Genomic DNA, 19877 nt, shown 5'->3' on the forward strand with positions numbered 1-19877 from the left:
ACACAATTAATGAGGATTCATGAACATTTCTGGTTCAATGTATGTTCGGGTACATGCATGACTACCTACAACGAATGGTTGCCTTAAAGATGATGCATGAATGATTTAATACAATGAATGGAAGAATGCATGAATATTCACTTACATGCATCGGTTGCTGTCCATTGATCTCCTAAGTACCTATTCGACCAAAAGGCATCTATTGGAATGTCCATTCACACCTTGGCCGAACCTAGACATGTCCATTGCTCTCCCATACATTCACCAAGCCTTCAAGTTCATTTCCTTAGCCATGAAGCTGCCCATTGAAGTACCATTCAACCGAATTTGGACATAGCCTTTAAAGATACATTTCTAGATTAGTTTAATTCAATTAAAGCCGAATTTACTTAGTCTATTTGGCTATCTAATGTAATCTATAAATAGTTCTTTTCTCTTTGTAAAAAGGTTAGACAATTCTGATTATTAAACTTGATTGTGAGGTTTCCTCCTATCCTATTTCGTACGAGTCTCGTTCTGACTTATCTAGCTCGCTAGTGGCGTCAACCCGACTCCTTGAACTTATCACCATCCTGGTGTGGCGTTCATCCACCTTTTTATACCTTTGGTTCCTACCTCTCTATAGGTAACGGGTCAAGGTCCATCTTCGACTTCCATTAAACCCACCTTAAGCAATATAAGTCCCGGGGCAATACTTTACATGGTATTGAATCGTTCTTCGCTTGAGTTCAATTTCCATTCCATTTTATCTATCTACTTAAACTTTATTTTCTTTGTTAAACCGAACCTATCCATTCTCCAAACCAAGCCATTTTTGAACCCTTTTAATTACTTCCGCTTAAAACAACTCCATAAAGTTATCTCCATTCGACATCAACCAATACTTCTCGTCGACGATCGGGCAACTTAAGTGAACTCGACTCCATCAACCGAGCCAGATCACATCATTTGGTATCAGAGCTACTAAAACGAGGAGTGCCGACATTCGTATCAAGCTCGGAGTAGGTTCGTAACGTAAAAAAAGTCAAAAAAAATAAAAAAAATTTGTTGGAATTTAATTTAATTTTTTTCTTCCTTGTATTTAGTTTACTATTGTATTGGATTTAAAAAAAGAAGAAGAAATTCGAAAAAAAATTAAAAAAAAAGAGCCAAGTGTGAAAAGTCGGTTTTGAAGAGTCAAATGTGTGTGAACATCATCAGCTGAATAGTCCCTCATGTGAACACTTAAAATGAGCTGCATGTAGATGTTTAAAAGAAAATGGAACATTCGGTTGAACATTCATTTGGGTTGCCATGCATGAATCGACCAAATGCAATTAATCTAAGATGCATGCACCTTTGCCGTCAAAGGTAAATTCCTGCACCAAATTAAAATAGCAAATTAATCATGTATAAAACAAATTAAATTCGGCAGCAAATACTTGTAAAAATCTGCACATTTAATCATGTATTAGTTTAGGACATATTTAAAACACTTGAACTAATTAGGACATATTTAAAACACCTAAACTAATTAGGACATATTTAATAATATCTAATTATTATTTGACCAGAATTAATAACTTAAATACTTGGACTTATGACAAATTAAATAACTATTCCAGCAAAAATAAATATAAAGTCAAATAAGTCTAAGATGAGACGAATGAACTAAAACAAGCTCATTGAGCTAAAAATTAAACTTGAAGAGCTTTAAGTAGAGTGCACGGTTTGCTCATCTTGCTGGTCCATGAGCTTTCAAATAGACCGGCCACGGATTCACCCCAAACCCGATCAACCAAAGCTGAAATTGTGTCTTTAAACTTCTTAGCCCTAGCTCGGGTAATAGGTCCTTTGGGCAGCTCGAGGGAGACATCGTTTGCACTTGATAGCTCATGGGGCTCGATTGCATCATTTCTTCCCTCTTCGAGGCGATTTGTCCCCAAATCGCTACCTACATCAAAGGGAGATAAATCAGCCACGTTAAAGCTTGCGCTAATATTGTAATCACCTGGGAGATCAAGCTTGTAAGAGTTCTCATTAATTCGTTCCAACACTTGAAAGGGTCCGTCTCCTCTTGGTAGCAGCTTTGACCTTCGTTGTGCCGGAAAACGTTCTTTTCTCATGTGATACGAGCCAGCTTACCAGAGACACACAAGCAAGTGAGGATGCTGATTTGATGGTTCCTTAGGCCCAATTACTCGTTCACGAGCAAAGAAATTTAAGGAAGCCCTTTCAGGCCTGGTGATTCAAGCATGGAACGAATGCTTGAGTGTTACCCAAAATTTAGGCCCAATTCATCTTTTGGTCCAAGAACCTTGAGGGAGTTTAATATGATACTATTTTTAATCATTAATTATTTATTTATGTTTTCCACAGCTTAATTTTGTGTTATTCAATTTTCTTAGTCCATATTTTTATTTCTGGATGTTTTTAGTTAAGTTAGTTGTTGGTTGTATTAACTATTTTCTTACATGATAATTATGTCTTAAAACTAGTCATTGAATATGTCTATTTTACTACAGAATTATTGGTATAATTAATGTGTCCTAATAAGTCGTTTAATGAGTCTTAATAGGTGTATTAAAGAAGCTGATTAAATACTTCCAGAATATTCAAGATTCAAGGGGGCATGAAGATGTCCATTCATGAAGGTTTTGATACGGCCACGCCTCGGGCACACTTTTGGACCAGCTCCCTAAGCATTGCTTGCAAATCCATGCAAGCTGAAATAGTTCAATTCCTTTTCGTTGAGCTCCGTTTAGCTCGTTTCCAGCTCACTCGAGCTCAAGTCAGCTCAATCGAGCTCAATTTAGCTACAATTCAGCTCATTTATTTTATTGGTTGAATAATTAGAGTATTTATTAACTTAGTTTAAGTTATTACAGCTCATAATTATGTTTTGATTTATTTCATGTTTTTAAAGTTGTCTTAGCCGAATTTAATATGTTTAGCTTAAGACTTTATTAAATCTGTCCAGCCGAATTTATGTGTCATGTTTATTAATATTCAAGTTGTCACAATGTTAATTAGGATGTTCACATTATGTTTTAATTAAGTTCATTTGTCTTATGTAGGTGCACCCGAATTTGAAGATACATTGGGCAGATTCATGCATGTAGATTCAATGAATGTGAAGGTACATCCCTTTGGACGGCACATGCATGTAAGGAATTAATGCAAGGTGCATGCATAGAAAGGTTCAATGGACGGCAATCAAGAGGCATTTGCATGTTCATGATGGTCATTCATGTATTTGAAGATTCATGGATCAAATTAATGATGGACCATGCATTGGACGGTTCATGTATTGATCATGTGTTCACACCTTGTGTTCACACCATGATGACCATTCAGTTGGATGTTCACACCAAGTTTGATCCTTCATGAAGCTTCATTTAATTAAGCCACTCATGGTGAAACAACATGAATTAAAGGCTCCATTAAAGGAGTTAGCCGAATCTAGCCATGCATGCATGAAGAACATTTATCCAAGTACATCAATGCATATTCATGAAGCTAACCACTCACCTCCCATTCGGCCGAACATGGGCAAGAACATCATTGGACATTTTTCTAGAAGTATCATGTTTTAATTAGGTACATTACTTAATTGTTAAGTTCATGAATGGACTATTCGGCTAGCATAAGATACTAGTATAAATAGTTGGTTATTTTCAATTGTAAGGGACTTTTTGCCATTTTGATAATATATTGAAGATTTGTGAGATTTTCTTCTCTCAATTTCGTCAAAGACTCGTTGGCTTATCTACTAGTTAGTGGAGTCAACCTTGCTCTTTGCAAAACTCGAACTTATCACTTTCAACCCAAAGTGTGGCGTTCATTTGATACCGAGGTTCCTATCTTTGATAGATAGTGGGTCGAGGTCCTTTTTCATCCGTTTCATCCACCTTAAAGACATATAAGATTCGGGTCAACATTTTCCTTAGTGTTGGTTCATTCTTGTTTTTAAGCCTTTCTTTCCATTTCACCTTAAACCGAAAAATTCCCTACCTTTAATATTTGTTTTTCCTTCTTCTTAGCCGAAATACCTTACCAACCAATTCCTTTTTAACCTTAAATGAACCATAAACATCTTCATTGAACAAATATAACTCTTTGATTCAAGACGAACAAAACTTCATCGTTTGGACGATCGGGCAACGAAAACGACTCAGATTCATCAACGAGGCCGGGGCGTATCATTTGGTATCAGAGTTGGTAAAAACGAGAAGTACGAGCACTCGAAGTCAATTTGAAATAGGTACGTAAATCGTAGCTTCGAAAAAAAAAAAGTTAAAAAAAAAGTTTCGAAAAAAAAAATCCGAAAAAAAAAGAAGGAAAAAAAAATTGAAAAAAAAAAATTGCATACGGTTTAGGTGCGGACGAAAAGAACGTGAAATATCCGTAAAAAAAAAAAATTTCGATATAAAAAAAAAAAGTGTTTCGAGTTTGTAAGTTTGGCATTTTCTTCCATTCATCTTCTAAGCCACACTTAGCCTAAAGCTTTTCTTGTTTCTTTTAGCCTACCCGTAACCTAACATCAATCCCTTGTAAAGCCATTTGAAGCCGACCCATTGAACTACGATAAGGTCACGACGAGTCGCTTACGAAATTACGAGAGGAGATTGAGTGGAAAAAGGCACGAGTGTTGAGAGAGCATTAGAGAGAAAAAAAAGCCATTAAAGAGTGTAAACACGAGTGGAGTGTTATCCAATTTTCATTGTGAGTGAAACGTGAGATTTTTGTGGTGAGGTATTTACTTTTTATTTTATTTTAATCATTTTAAAAAAAAATGTCACAAGAATTTTCCGAATCAGATTTCCAATATTTGAAGCAAGAGATACGTAGAATTGTGAAATCAAATTTTGATAAATTGCATGATCGATTGGATCGAGTGGAGGAAAGAGCCAGACGAAAACAAAATCCACCAAGTCGAGAAACGGAGTCGAGATCATCACGGCGATACGCGTCCAAAGACTATTCGCTAAGAGATTCTTATCGGATTCCTATTCTTCAAGGAATTCAAGATGCGACAACCTAGAGCTTGCAACTTCTCGACATGACAAACGAGAGAGGATGAGTTATTCATCGTATGACTCAAATAAGTCCTTCCCGGAGGATTGTTCCCGAAGAAATGGACGAGAAGCCTATGAAAATATTTTCTCTTCCTTCGGGGCAAATGATTATATTTTTGATTCTTTCGTGTCGACTGCACATTGTAATGAAATCGAAAAAGCGAGAGAAAAAGAAAATGAAGAGAAAGAATTCGAAAAAGAAATTGAGATTGTACAAGAGTACGAGCGAGAAAAAGAAATCGAAAGAAAAGAAAAAGAGATTGAAAAAGAAAAAGAAATCCAAAAAGAGAGTGAGGTCGAAAATAAAAGTGAAAATGAGAGAGGAAATGAAAAGAGAAAAAAAGAAGTTGAGATTAGAAAAGAAACGAGAGAAAAAGAGATAAACGAACCAGAAAAAGTGAGGAGCATTTCGACTAATCCATATGAAACTTGTTCTTGTTCTGTTTCTTCTTTCCAGGTGCCCGAGATATCAAACGATAATTTTCAACTTCACTACCTTTCCGATGAAAGACATTTTCATATGGTCAGCATAGGTAAGGTTGAAGATGAAAACGTGCCTCAAGAGTTCAAAGGTAAGAGAGGTGAGGAAATGTTAACGATCGAGTCACGACCCCCAGGTTTGAAAATTGTTGAAATACTTTTTAGTGACTTAATTTCTAAACGCTCTCTTTATTTGGTCTGATTAATTGCTACTCCCTGAATGTGGTTGATTTTTGTTCCAATCAACAAACCAAAGGTTTAATTTTGCGTGATGACGGTTTTTCACGAAAGGCGATTAAATTCTTCATTTGTGACAATTTTGTGCACCAATTAACGCTTTGTGGAAAATCCATGAATTTGTGCAAGTATGAATTGATGAATGTAAAAAGTTTTAATTGTTTGTCCCTGTGTATGCAAAAATCCCATTGGTTTAACGTGTTTGGTTTAATGAAATTTTTGCTACATTTTGGCATGAATACTCAAAATCAAGTTTTTAAACCCGGAATCTATTTTGGTTCGTTTTATGGGAAAGTCAAGCTTCATCAATTTTGTGTGAACAATTTCTATTGTTTTGATAATTGGGTGTTGAATAAGGAACTGAGGTATGAAAAATTTGATTTCAATTTAAATTCATTCCTTAATCCATTTTTGTGGTTGTATTTGAAGTTCGCATTTCATTTCGTTAAGGTTAATTCAGCCACAGAGATTCGACTAGACTACATTTCCGAGGAGAGAAGATTTATGATGATCGAAAAAGGTAAAAATGATCCTTGTTTTTCCATCCCTCGAGGTAAACAAGGTATGATTTACGATAACTTTAAAATTTCTCTGCCCTATTCGGTTGGTAATAAAATTTTTGTTGAAGAATTGGTTGTTGCAAGGAATTTAAATTGTGATGTGTTTAACTGTTCAGCTTTATTTAAAAATGATCTTTGTTTTACTACTTTTAAAGGTAAGGCTCATGAACTTTTTGAAACATCGTTGTTCTCTTTAGGTGGTGCCAAAGATTGTTTTGTTGATTTGATTCGTTATTCACATATTGGTTATGACTTGTGGAAACGATTTGAGACATTTGATTGCCTTAGAACATGTTCATTTACGTTTCGAATAATTGACGAGGCATTAACGAGTAAATTAGTTTGTTTGCATGGTTGTGAACATGTTGCTTTGCATCCGTCCACTCCCATGGGATTTTCTTATTCTATTTTGCTTGCATTTGGATTACAAATTTATTTGAAACCATTTTTGTTAACTCATGGTTATTCCTTTCAGTTGTCCCAATTCCAATCCATCCCGTTTGACCGAGGAAAGCTAAGTAAAAGTTGCTGCGATTGAGTGAACCAATGGCTCGATTTGGGGACAAATCGCTTTAAAGAGGGAGGGGATGATACGGCCACGCCTCGGGCACACTTTTGGACCAGCTCCCTAAGCATTGCTTGCAAATCCATGCAAGCTGAAATAGTTCAATTCCTTTTCGTTGAGCTCCGTTTAGCTCGTTTCCAGCTCACTCGAGCTCAAGTCAGCTCAATCGAGCTCAATTTAGCTACAATTCAGCTCATTTATTTTATTGGTTGAATAATTAGAGTATTTATTAACTTAGTTTAAGTTATTACAGCTCATAATTATGTTTTGATTTATTTCATGTTTTTAAAGTTGTCTTAGCCGAATTTAATATGTTTAGCTTAAGACTTTATTAAATCTGTCCAGCCGAATTTATGTGTCATGTTTATTAATATTCAAGTTGTCACAATGTTAATTAGGATGTTCACATTATGTTTTAATTAAGTTCATTTGTCTTATGTAGGTGCACCCGAATTTGAAGATACATTGGGCAGATTCATGCATGTAGATTCAATGAATGTGAAGGTACATCCCTTTGGACGGCACATGCATGTAAGGAATTAATGCAAGGTGCATGCATAGAAAGGTTCAATGGACGGCAATCAAGAGGCATTTGCATGTTCATGATGGTCATTCATGTATTTGAAGATTCATGGATCAAATTAATGATGGACCATGCATTGGACGGTTCATGTATTGATCATGTGTTCACACCTTGTGTTCACACCATGATGACCATTCAGTTGGATGTTCACACCAAGTTTGATCCTTCATGAAGCTTCATTTAATTAAGCCACTCATGGTGAAACAACATGAATTAAAGGCTCCATTAAAGGAGTTAGCCGAATCTAGCCATGCATGCATGAAGAACATTTATCCAAGTACATCAATGCATATTCATGAAGCTAACCACTCACCTCCCATTCGGCCGAACATGGGCAAGAACATCATTGGACATTTTTCTAGAAGTTTCATGTTTTAATTAGGTACATTACTTAATTGTTAAGTTCATGAATGGACTATTCGGCTAGCATAAGATACTAGTATAAATAGTTGGTTATTTTCAATTGTAAGGGACTTTTTGCCATTTTGATAATATATTGAAGATTTGTGAGATTTTCTTCTCTCAATTTCGTCAAAGACTCGTTGGCTTATCTACTAGTTAGTGGCGTCAACCTTGCTCTTTGCAAAACTCGAACTTATCACTTTCAACCCAAAGTGTGGCGTTCATTTGATACCGAGGTTCCTATCTTTGATAGATAGTGGGTCGAGGTCCTTTTTCATCCGTTTCATCCACCTTAAAGACATATAAGATTCGGGTCAACATTTTCCTTAGTGTTGGTTCATTCTTGTTTTTAAGCCTTTCTTTCCATTTCACCTTAAACCGAAAAATTCCCTACCTTTAATATTTGTTTTTCCTTCTTCTTAGCCGAAATACCTTACCAACCAATTCCTTTTTAACCTTAAATGAACCATAAACATCTTCATTGAACAAATATAACTCTTTGATTCAAGACGAACAAAACTTCATCGTTTGGACGATCGGGCAACGAAAACGACTCGGATTCATCAACGAGGCCGGGGCGTATCAGGTTTAAACACCAAGGATACATGCACATTTTTGGGGTAATGGAGAGAATAAATCCTGCATTCATGGAGCTTTGAAGATTCATGCATACCAAGGGGGCTTAATGTGACCGTTCGTAAAGATGCATGTTTGTTCAAGTGCATGTACGTCCAAGGGGAGTTTAGTGATAAATTTGGAACAAAGAACCTGCCAATACAATGAACCATGAGTTTTCTTCAAGACTAAGGGTTCATGTACTCATCAAAGGACATTTCGGCCATGCATGAATCCATCATATTCAAGCACCTAATTTAATGTTGTGTGTGAACAGATTTATGTCTAGTGTGACCAATTAGATACCAAAACCGAATGGTCATTTTGTGTGCCTATATAAGGCTTTGTAATAGGACATTTTGAGGTTAATGAACTTTTATCTAAGTGAGATTATTAAAGAGTTTTCACTCTTCTTTCTTTTACAAATTCGAGTTGACTTATCAACATTGTTTGTGGCGTCAATCCGATTGTCTACTATCCTTTGATATTGTCGGTTCCTAACTCTTCATTAGTTAGTGGGTCGCAATCCTGAATCGAGCTATCCTTATCCTATTTCGAACCTATCTTTGCCCAACTTAATCCAAGTTTCTCTTTTCCCTTAGCAACGATCATTTACTTATCGAACACCCTTTTCAACCAACGGGCCTTGTTCATATCATCATGTGAACCCAAACCCAGTCTCCGGGTTCGAACACTATTTGCTTTCTTCCTTTATTTGCTGAACGCATATATTGTTCGGTTCGAGCTTCGATGTTGGCCTTCACCCTTTGATGAAGTTGCTTTACATATTCAGCTTTTCTCTTAGCATCAAAATGGACAAGCGGATCATTGGGCAAAGGAAGCAAGTCTAATGGAGTTAGAGGGTTGAACCCATACACAACCTCGAATGGTGAATGTCTAGTAGCAGAATGGACGGATCTGTTGTAAGCGAATTCCACATGCGGTAGACAATCTTCCCACGCTTTGAGGTTCTTTTGAATAATTGCTCGCAATAAGGTTGAAAGTACGCGATTCACAACCTCCGTTTGTCCATCCGTTTGAGGATGACATGTTGTTGAAAACAGCAGCTTCGTTCCTAACCTTCCCCAAAGAGTTCTCCAAAAATGACTTAGGAACTTTGTGTCTCGATCGGATACGATGGTTTTCGGAACTCCATGAAGTCGTACAACCTCCCTAAAGAACAAATTAGCAATATGGACAGCATCGTCAGTTTTAGAACAAGCTATAAAATGTGACATTTTGGAAAATCTATCTACAACAACAAAGATAGAGTCCTTCCCCGTTTTGGTCCTTGGTAGTCCTAAAACAAAATCCATTGAAAGATCGACCCATGGTGCGTCAGATATGGGCAATGGTTTGTAGAGTCCACGCAGATTGATTTTGGACTTGGCCTTCTTGCAAGTTATACATTGACTACAGACCCGCTCAACATCTTTTCTCATCCCAGACCAAAAGAAATGCTCATGGAGGGTTGACAACGTCTTAGCCACCCCGAAATGGCCCATGAGTCCACCACCATGTGCCTCGTTCACCAACAATTTCCTTATTGAACCTTGCGGCACACAAAGCTTACTTTCGCGAAAAAGGAAACCATCAAACCTGAAATACTTAACAACAGCTTTGTTTTCACAGGATTTATAAATATCACCAAAATCAATATCACCATCATACAATTCCTTCAAAAAGGCAAATCCAAGCAATTTTGAATCCAAATATGATAGCAAAGTATATCGTCGAGATAAAGCGTCAGCCACAACATTTTCCTTACCTTTCTAATATTTAATGATATAAGGAAACGATTCTAAAAACTCTACCCATTTGGAATGCCTTTTGTTCAACTTTGCTTGTCCCTTAATATGTTTCAACGCCTCATGATCCGAGTGTATGACAAACTCTTTTGGCCATAAGTAGTGCTGTCATGTCTCGAGAGCTCGAATTAGAGCATACATTTCCTTGTCGTACGTCGGATAGTTGAGAACGGCTCCATTTAACTTCTCACTAAAGTATGCCACGGGCCTTCCATCTTGTGTTAAAACGGCTCCAATTCCGACACCTGATGCATCACATTCAACTTCAAACATTTTAGCAAAATCAGGCAATACAAGTAATGGAGCATTAGTTAAACATGATTTAATGGCAATAAAAGATTTTTCTTGTTCCTCATTCCAATAGAAAGCAGACGACTTTTTGATCACACTAGTTAAAGGTGCTGCCAAGGTACTAAAATTTGGAACAAATCGTCGATAGAAGCTTGCCAATCCGTGGAAGCTCCTCACTTGGCTAATGCTCGTGGGTCTAGGCCACTCTCGAATGGCTTTCACCTTTTCTTGATCAACCTCCAGTCCTTCCGAGCTGATCACGAATCCTAAGAAAATAACCAACCTTGTTAGTACAAAAAGTACATTTCTTAAGATTAGCAAACAAAGATTCTTTTCTAAGCACATCCAAAACAGATTTTAAATGCAACAAATGGTCATCTAAGGATTTGCTATAGATAAGTATATCATCAAAATAGACAACACAAAATTTTCCGATGAAAGAACGAAGAACATGGTTCATCAAGCGCATGAAAGTGTTGGGCGCATTGGTAAGCCCGAATGGCATAACGAGCCACTCGTAGAGCCCATGCTTCGTCTTAAAAGCGGTTTTCCACTCGTCCCCTTCACGCATCCGAATTTGGTGGTATCCGCTCTTTAGATCAATTTTAGAAAACAATCGAGCACCACTCAATTCATCCAACATATCATCGAGTCGCGGTATTGGATGTCGATAGTTAATAGTGATCTTATTCACCGCGCGACAATCTACGCACATACGCCATGTTCCATCCTTCTTTGGCACCAATAAAATCGGTACGGCGCATGGACTAAGACTTTCTCGTATATATCCCTTCTCCATAAGTTCATTGACTTGTTTTTGCAATTCTTTGGTCTCTTCAGGATTTGTACGATAAGCTGGACAATTGGGAATAGAGGCTCCGGGAATAAAATCAATTTGATGTTCTATTCCTCGAATGGGCGGTAACCCATAGGAATGTCTTCCGGAAACACGTCCCCGAATTCCTGCAAAAGAGAAACAATCGAAGAGGGCAAATTTGGATCCAACTCGTTAGTATTCAAAAGAGTTTCCTTGTACATAAGTACAAGAACCGATTGCTGCATCAAATAAGATTTCCTAAAATCACTCTCTCTTGCATAAACACTCATGTTCTTTTGCTCTTCTTCCTCTCTCTTTTTTTGTCGATCGATTTATTTTTTTCTCTCACATTTTTCATTTGTTTTTCTTTTTCTTCTCAATATGTTTTTCACTCTCTTTTCATTCTTTTCTTTTTGTACATTTTCTCGAAATTTCTCTACACTCTCTCTTAGTTTCAATTGATCTTCATAAACTTGCCTCGGCATCATGGGAACCAAAGTTACATTTTTCCCATCGTATTTGAAGGTGTAGCGGTTTGTGAAACCATCATGAATGACTTTGCGATCAAATTGCCATGGACGACCCAATAACATATGACCAGCGCGCATGGGTACTACGTCGCATAGAACTTCGTCGAAATATTTTCCGATAGTGAACGGCACCAAAACTTGCTTAGTTACCTTCAACTCCCCTCCATCATTAAGCCATTGAAGTTTGTAGGGTTAAGGGTGCTTAGTTGTTGGCAAGCTGAGTTTTTCAACCATTAAAGTGCTAGCCACATTTGTACAACTCCCGCCATCCACAATCAAGCTACACACCTTGCCTTGGACATGGCAACGTGTATGAAAAATGTTCTCCCTTTGTTGTTCATTTTCAACACTTTGAAGACTAAGGCTTCGTTTAATAACGAGAATTTCGCCATCAATGACGTATTCAAGTTCATCCTCTTCCTCCTTTTCGGCCATTTCATCGGGTTCTTCGTCATCTTCTTCTTCCGATTCAATTTCTCCATTAGCCTGCACAATCATGTTGGTTCGGTTAGGGCATTGACTCACAATGTGGCCCCTCCCTAAGCACTTAAAACACTTTATTTCTCGTGATCAATTCGGTATAGCAACTTCTTTGCCTTTGCTTGTTTCACCAACAGGTTTACTCACCTTAGAAGACAAAGGGTGATCTTTAGTGCGATTAGAGAAGTCTTTCTTACCCGTGCCTTGGTTCCACCTTTGAGGATTATTGGTGCTAGGAAAGGTTCGGCTAGAACTTTTTCTTTTCAATTGCTTTTCAACTTTGATAGCAACATGCACCATATCAACAATGTCAACGTAGTGTTGAAGCTCCACCACATTGGCTATGTCACGATTAAGTCCGGCCAAAAATCGAGCCATGGTTGCTTCGCGATCTTCATCCACGTTCGCTCGTATCATGGCAATCTCCATTTCTTTAAAGTAGTCCTCCACGCTTCGATTTCCTTGCATAAGATTCTGCAACTTTTGATAAAGTTCACGATAATAATAAGAAGGTATAAATCTCCTACGCATTACGGCTTTCATTTCGGTCCAAGTTGAGATTGGCCGCTCCCCGTTTCTTCTTCGACTTGTAGTAAGTTGATCCCACCATATCATTGCGTAATCGGAGAACTCGATTGCTGCCAATTTCACCTTTTTACTCTTCGAGTAGTTGTGACACTCGAAGACCATCTCGATTCTTCTCTCCCATTCTAAATAAGCTTCCGGATCAGATTTCCCATGAAAGGGAGGAATGGATAGCTTAATACTTTTTAAATCATCATCAACTTGGCCTCGATCTCTAGGACCCCTATTTCTTTGACCTCGTCGTCTCTCGCTTTGATTCGACTCTTGGTTGCTTTCCACCTCGCTTGGCTCGTAGGGATCATCCACGAAAGGTCTTGCTCGCCCTCGCCCCCGTCTCGATCCTTGAAGGGTTCCTTCTCATGTTGGTCCTCCTTCCACTCGATCGAGTCTCTCATTAATAGATTCAAGTTTAGTTCGAAGCATTCGTTGGAATTCCCTTAAGAGGGCTTGTTGACCTAAATCGGGAACTCCTCCTCCGACATTTCTTATCGGTTGTCTTTCGGTCCTTTCCGCCACATTTTGCTCGGGATTTTGAGACATAATAAAGATTCCTCACCATAAAGACTCACGTTCACTCAGAAAAGAAAGAAAGAACGACACTCAGGCTTGTGTTTACACTCTTTGGCTTTTACCTCCTCTCGAATATGCTCACACCCGTGCCTTTTTCCTCTCGTTCCTTCTCTTATAATTTCGTATAAGACTTGGTAGGGCTTGATCTTTAGTTTAGAAGGTCGGCTTCAAAGGGTTTGCAAAGGAAAGTCGTATGGTTTAGGGTAGGCTCAGAAGAAAGAAAGGTTTAAAGGTGTGGCGTATAAAATGGTTTCACTAATTGGAAAAGAAGAATAAATTTTTTTTAATAGCGTGAAATTTCACCAAGAGGGATATTAAGGAGTGTAGGATGTGATTTTGGAAAAATTTTTGTTGAAGTGTCTCCAGACTCTTTTTTTACGGATCTTTCATGTTCTTTTCGTCTGCACCTAGACCGTATACAATTTTTTTCTTTTTTTTCAATTTTTTTTATTTTTTTCGATTTTTTTTCAAATTTTTTTTCATGAGTCTACTTTCTCCGGCTTTTCTCGAACGTCCAAACTTCTTGTTTTAACCAGCTTTGATACCAAATGATGCGAACCACCTCGGTTTAATGAGTTGAATTGCTTTTGTTGCCCGATCGTCCAAACGATGAAGTTTCATTCTTCTTGAGTCAATTCGTTCTACTTGATCAATGAAGTTATTTGAGGTTCAATTGAGATTAAAGAAAGTGATTTGTAAGGTATTTCGGCTAAGAAAGAAATAACGAATTTGGATAGGTGATGATTCGGTTTTAAGGGTATATGGAATGATTGGCTTAAAAACAAGAAAGAACCAACACTAAATATAGTTGAGTGTTGACCCATTTCTTATATGCTTTTAAGATGGTTCGGTAGTGAAATAGATAGAATTAACCTCGACCCGCTACCTATTAAAGATAGGAACCTCGGTATAGTTGAACGCCACACTTTGGTTGAAAGTGATAAGTTCGGGTTGCAAAGAACAAAGGTTGATGCCACTAACTAGTAGATAAGCCAACTAAGTCTTTGGACGAAATTGAGAAAAGAATTCCTCACAAAATACTTAATTCAATAATCAAAATGGCAAAAGTCCTTTTACAAATTAACAAGCAAATATTTATAGTGTTGCATAAGCTAGCCGAATAGTCATGCTTAATAGCTAAGAAAAATCAATAAAGATCCAGAATTAAGTCCCTAGAAAGATTCGGCTGAATGGGAGCTCCAATGGGCAACTTAGGCATTAAGCAAATGAACCTTGTAGAGATGAATGCACCAGTAGTCAAATGGCCATGTCTAGATTCGGCTAGGCCTTTAAATGACTCCTTAAATTGGCACTTGTTGGTTGAAAAGATAGGAACATTGAAGAGAGTTGATGGACAGCCACCAAGTGTGAAAAGTCAGTTTTGAAGAGTCAAATGTGTGTGAACATCATTAGCTGAATAGTCCTTCATGTGAACACTTAAAATGAGCTGCATGTAGATGTTTAAAAGAAAATGGAACATTCGGTTGAACATTCATTTGGGTTGCCATGCATGAATCGGCCAAATGCAATGAATCTAAGATGCATGCACCTTTGCCGTCCAAGGTAAATTCCTGCACCAAATTAAAACAACAAATTAATCATGTATAAAACAAATTAAATTCGGCAGCAAATACTTGTAAAAATCTACACATTTAACCATGTATTAGTTTAGGACATATTTAAAACACTTGAACTAATTAGGACATATTTAAAACACCTAAACTAATTAGGACATATTTAATAATATCTAATTATTATTTGACCAGAATTAATAACTTAAATACTTGGACTTATGACAAATTAAATAACTATTCCAGTAAAAATAAATATAAAGTCAAATAAGTCTAAGATGAGACGAATGAACTAAAACAAGCTCATTGAGCTAAAAATTAAACTTGAAGAGCTTTAAGTAGAGTGCACGGTTTGCTCATCTTGCTGGTCCATGAGCTTTCAAATAGACCGGCCACGGATTCACTCCAAACCCGATCAACCAAAGTTGAAATTGCATCTTTAAACTTCTTAGCCCTAGCTCGGGTAATAGGTCCTTTGGGCAGCTCGAGGGAGACATCGTTTGCACTTGATAGCTCATGGGGCTCGATTGCATCACACCTAGAATGGAAAATATTGGTCCTTTGGTTATCACAATTGATACGAGTCACAAAGGCCCAACCCAAGCTCAAGAAGGTGATGGGCTCAAATCAAGAACCCACCCATACTTAATTGAAAATCAGGCCAAATTGTCAAAGTGGCCCAATTCGTAAAGTTTTATTTTTTTTAATACTTATGATACAGGGGTTGCGCGCGGACCAAGATAGAGTTTCCAAGTCACAGGAAACTCCTACGAAAGCTCTAAACGAACAGATCTGAAAATTAAAACAAAGAACAAGATTAAACTAATCAGATCTGAAATTAAATCCCCAAATTCAATTAAATGAGCAGCAAGGAACAAAGAACGAATGAATAAATGTATTCGGAGTTCAAGAAGATGAAATCGAACTCCAATAGTGAAATCCCACAAGCCGAATCTGCCAAGAACACCAAAACAGTAAGTAGATTGAAACAATCAGATTTTTAATTGGAAGATTAGGGATTTGGGCGACAAAAAGAAAAGAAAGAAATAGATGAAATTGAACGGTTCAAGAAGTGAATTTAAGTTGCGATTCGATCCAATCGAACACCCAAGATGAATTGCCCAAATTTCAGCAGCCGAATTTCACCCAACAAGAAGAAATAGAAAACGGCAAGAACCCTAAATTTTGGGGAATTTTGAATCGATTAGATGCTGCCAATAAAAGAACTGATTAAATGAAGAGTTCTTGGAGTTTGAATCAAGGCTGAAACACAAACAAAAACAGCAAAGAAATTAGATATAGATTTGGCATTAACAGAAATAAAGAAAAGAAATTGAACAGCAAGAATAAAAGATAAGTCCTAAAGATCCTTGAAATCCCAAAAGATCTCACAAATCTCTTCAAACGGCTCTAATCTCCCCTCCAAAGAATATCGATGGCAAGAAGAAGGTTGAAGATGGCTCCCACAATCAAAAGATTGTGAAAACAACTTCTAAAGAAAATTCAAGAGAGAAATCTTGGAGAAAACTCAAAGAAAATTCTGGTCTCTCAAATCTGAAATTTAAGAATGAATCTAAGTGTTATGTACAAGGAGTGGCCGGCCATGCCTTTAAATAGGCCTCAAGTAATCCTAATCTAACAAGTAACTAATAAAATTAAACCTAATTAATAGAATAAATAAAGGAAAATTCGGCCAAGCATATATATGGGCTATTTTTGGGCCGAATTTTACATGTATGTTCCTAAAGCTTAAAAAAATTAAATTAAACAATTAAAATGTTTATAAATTGGGCCCTTCGACATTTTGGCCTGATTTTCAACTAAGTATGAAGGAATTTCTTTATTGGGCTGGAATTTGGTTATTGGGCCTCGTCTTTAAGAATTTGGGCTCGTGATCCATCTCCTTCCAAAATTGGGTCGTTGATGCTCGTAACGGAGATCCAATGCGTGTTGGCTGCAAGATTTGGTTTCTTGGACCAAGATTTCCAAGATTTGAAATCTTGATTTTCTTGATTCTTGAAATCTCTTCGAACAGCATAATTGGGCCAAGATTCGGTTTCTTGATTTTCTTGAAAACAAGAAAGTGAATCTTGATTTCCTTGATTTGAGCCCATCACCTTCTTGAGCTTGGGTTGGGCCTTTGTGACTCGTATCATTCCCCCCTTCCTCAAAAAGATTCGTCCTCGAATCTAAAAAATCAAATGAACTCGACTTTCCTCTATCGAACGGGACTAATGGCAACTGAGTCCACTGAAAAGAATAGCCATGAGATAGTAAATAGCAACGGAAACAAGCTTGTAGTCTAATTATAAGCATAACAGAACAGGTATAACGCATGTGAATGGACAGATTCAGATTACCATGTTTTAAGGCATTCAGTCGTCTAATTTACTCGCCACTGCCTCGTCAAATATTCGAAACAAAGATGGACATGTTTTAAGGCATTCAGTCGTCTCAAATTGTTCCCACAAACCATGAATAATTTGCGAGTAATAAATCAAATGGTAAACATAATCGTCACAAGTAGGTATTTGAAAAGATTCACATGGTTCACAGAGTTGCATAATCATACCATGCATTAATCGACAGTCTATAGATTCACTCACACATGCATTATCAAAAACAAGGATCTTTTTTTATCAACCATCAAAACAGATCGATCATCAATAAATAAAATAGGACAGTCAAGCACGTTTCGATCTAAGTGTTCATCAACACGATCTTTATCACTATCCGAGGAGTACAAAAGTGTTTCAAAGGTTTCAAGCATCTTACCTTGATAAGCAAAAGAATAAGGGTCGATTTTACCTTTTTCATTTAAAACAAACCTTCGCTCATCGGGGGCATAGTGATATGAGCTCGCCCATGAAGATAGGTGCCGAATCCATGGAGTTGCCTTTGGGGCCAATTACTCGAGCACGTGCCAAGAAGTTCCAAGATGCTGTAGCAAGCTATATTGCTCGATTGTGGAGTGATGGGTTGATTGCCCATAAAACGCCCAGCTCAACTAGCTTGATTCGCAATTTCCTACAAGCTGATTTTAGCTTGTGTCAGCTCAATTTAGCTCAATTCGGCACTTAATTAGTTCAAGGAGCTGATTAAATTTATTTTTAATAAATTTAATTAGTTGTGTTAGTTTAGAATCAGCTCAAATCATTTAATTAAATAAATGTGTCTTAATCTGGACATTTTTAATTCAGCTTATTAAATATGTTTTATATTAGTACATGCCTTTAATATGTCCATATTAAGTCATAAATTAAATGTGTTTAGTTTAATTACAAAGTTTTAATGTGTCTTGACTAAGACAAATTTATTAGTGGCTGCTAATTAATTTGTCTTAGCCGAATTAATGTGCAGAATTTTAATATGTCCAGCTGCTGATTTCATGAGTATTAAACTTGTCCTAATCACATTTATTTGATGTTTTTTTCAGCTAGCTTAATGGCAAAGAAAGCTCATAAAGAAGGAGCATGTATTTGGGCACATGCATGGACGGCATTTAAAGTGCAGCTGCCTTGTGTTTCCAGCTGACTTTTCGTGCAGCTCAATGGACTTCTAGCTACTATTTTTGAGCTTCTCCAAGGGCCAATTTCGTGGAGAGCAATGGCCAAAGAGTGCCTCATAAATTCCAGCAGCCAATTCATGTGGAGGCTATTCATATTCGGCCAAAGAAACATAATTTTTGAAGCTATCCATTTCTCTTCTCCATAGCAGCAATTAAGCTCTTTTAAAACATTAACCGAATGTGAATTTTCTCCACTAAAGGGGCCAGCCGAATCATCTTTTTCTAGAAGGTTAATTTTCAGAATTTCATCAAATGAATGTAACTAGGAAATTTCTAGGAAGTTTCCTCAAGAAACTTAAGGCATAAGGATCTGATTAGATAGGCTATTCGGCTGCCTTAGTCAAGCTATAAATAGGTCATGTAATTCACATTTTGAGGTTAATGAACAATTTGATAGCTTTGCTAAATTGTGAGGTTGTTTTCAACTCTCGTTATTCTCCAAAAACTTGTGAGACTCATCAAACATCTTTGTGGCGTCAAACTTGTTTTTGTTTCTTCCCGAACTTATCACTTTAATCCCAAAAGTGTGGCGTTCGATTCATACTAAGGTTCCTATCACCATTGATAGTGGGTCGAAGTTTCTTTCCATTTAACAAACCTTCCATCCATCCTTGCCAACCTAAGCATTCTCCTAAGTTACGGGTTAACACATTCCTATTGTGTTAGTTCGGCTTTCGAATCCTTAGCCAAATTGCTTCCATTGTTTTCTAATTCATTTCCTAAACCAACAAAACCCTTTTGAGCCTAAATAAACCTCTTTCTTCTAGCCTATTTTGTAAAGCCTCAATTTACTCCTAATTCACGATCGGGCGATCTTTACGACTCAATTCGATCTCGAGGTGAGGGCGTATCAAGTTGTGTATTCGAAGCTCCGTTGTTGAGTTAACCTTTGTCAAATGGAACTCAAACTTCATGTACAACCACATAAACTGTTTAAGGCACGAATATAAATTGAAAACAAACTTGGCAAATTTCATTACCTTATTCACCACAACAGATTTGCACAAATTCAAGGATTTTGCATAAGTCAAATCAAGAGAATAACAAATCATGCTTCCTTTCATAATGATCTTATCAACCACAATCGAAGAGTAACAATTATTCAGAACAAAATGAAGGGATCTTTTAAGAACTAAGTCACCAAAAGTTTTATCAATA

General features: G+C 37.1%; 1 pseudogene; it reads right to left on the reverse strand.

Moving 5' to 3' along the window:
• Window positions 1-1676: 1676 nt before the first annotated feature.
• On the reverse strand, window positions 1677-13115 carry LOC121220314 (uncharacterized; annotated as a pseudogene).
• Between the last annotated feature and the right edge of the window lie 6762 nt (window positions 13116-19877).

This window comes from Gossypium hirsutum, chromosome D08 (assembly GCF_007990345.1).
Source record: "Gossypium hirsutum isolate 1008001.06 chromosome D08, Gossypium_hirsutum_v2.1, whole genome shotgun sequence".
Lineage (NCBI taxonomy): Eukaryota > Viridiplantae > Streptophyta > Magnoliopsida > Malvales > Malvaceae > Gossypium > Gossypium hirsutum.